The sequence below is a fragment of the Otolemur garnettii genome, unplaced genomic scaffold (assembly GCF_000181295.1).
Source record: "Otolemur garnettii isolate 467f Iridium unplaced genomic scaffold, OtoGar3 scaffold00267, whole genome shotgun sequence".
NCBI lineage: Eukaryota > Metazoa > Chordata > Mammalia > Primates > Galagidae > Otolemur > Otolemur garnettii.
In genome coordinates, this window is record NW_003852662.1 from 57,748 (window position 1) to 59,414 (window position 1,667).

At 49.2% G+C, this 1,667-nt stretch overlaps 1 pseudogene; it reads left to right on the plus strand.

Moving 5' to 3' along the window:
- Positions 1 to 979, plus strand: part of LOC100953533 — a 37,955-nt pseudogene extending 36,976 nt beyond the window's left edge.
- Positions 980 to 1,667: the final 688 nt, after the last annotated feature.

Consider the following 1,667-nt stretch of genomic DNA (forward strand, 5'->3'; position numbering starts at 1 on the left):
CATCATTGTTGTTTGGCGGGTCCGGGCTGGGGATTCGAACCCGCCACCTTAGGTGTATGTGGCTGGCGCCTCAGCTGCTTGAGCCACAGGCGCCGAGCCAGAAAGAAATGTAATTGCAAAATTAAAAATTCAGCAGAGCCCAAACAATGCCTTATCTTCCGGGTTGAACATCGAAGTCTAAGTTCCTTATCTTCCGGGTTGAACATCGAAGTCTGAGTTCCCTCCATTCCCCACGCCTGAGCCCCGCCCCCACTACCACTTCCGTTCCCAAACGCCTCTGGTTCACTTCCGGTTGACCTTCAGGCCCACTTCCGGTTGTTTGCCTGACGGAGCGGCGCCATTAACCGGTAGGCCTCCCGTGTCGCGTTCACCGCCTCTATTTCCCATTCCGCAGCCTGGGCCTTGTTCCTGCCCTGTGCCACCTGCCATGGCCACCGCGTCCTCCCAGGTGCTCCAGAACTACCATTCCTACTGCGAGGCCGGCGTCAACCGCCTCATCAACCTGAAGCTGTACACCTCCTACGTGTACCTCTCTATGGCCGCCTACTTTGACCAGGACGAAGTGGCTTTGAACCACTTCGCCCGCTACTTCCTGCGCCAGTCGCACAAGGAGAGAGAGCAGGTCGAGGCGCTGATGAAGCTGCAGAATGAGCGCGGGGGCCGCTTCTGCCTTCGTGAAATCAAGAAGCCTGACGAACGCGACGCCTGGGAGAGCGGCCTGGAGGCCATGGAGTATGCCTTACATCTGGAGAAGAAGACTAACCAGAACCTCCTGAACGTGCACCAGCTGGCCACCGACAAGGGCGATGCGCAGCTCTGCAAGTACCTGGAGAAGCACTATCTGCAGGACCAGGTCAAAACCATCAGGGAGCTGAGTGGCTTCCTGACCGACCTGCGCAGGCTGGGAGCTGCGGGCACCAGGCTGGCCGACTGCGTCTTTGACAAGGTTGTCCTGGGCGGCAGTGACAAGGGGGACTGAACTGGGACTCCTCACAGCCAAGGGTACCTCCCTGGGGTAGGCCACCAGTGCAGAGGTGGCTTTTTCAGAGAGTTCATTTAAGTATTTTCCTGTTTGTTTTACCATTGTTTCAATAAAGTTACCTGGTTCTTGAAGCAAAAAAAAAAAGAATAAAAAAAAAAAAAACTGTTACCTCACAAGAAAGCTGGACTTATCCTAAAAATACGGAATTTATTTAACACTCAAAAAGAACAGTAACTCACCTTACTAACAAGTTAATATACGTACGATTTCAACAGATGCAGAAGTCATTTGACAACATCCAAAATTTATTCCTCAGAAAAACTCTCAGCAAAATAAAATTAAAGAAAACTAATGGCGAAAGACTGAATTTTTTTACCCTACTGAAGTTTGAATGTGACTCCCAAAAGCATATGTTGGAAACTTAATCTCCAATGCAACAGTGTTGAGAGGTGGACCCTAATGAATGGACTAATGCCAGTTACTGAAGGCCTGAAGGCTGCAATTTCAATCTCTTGCTGTTTTTTTCCATCTTTTTGCCCTTCTCCCAAGGAATGATTCACTTACAAGGCTTTTACCAAATTCCAACTTCTCAATCTTGGACTTATAAGCTTCCAGAATTCTCTTGTGAGTCAATAAATTTCTGTTTGTTGTAAATCACCTGGTCTGTAGTATTTGGTTTTTTTTT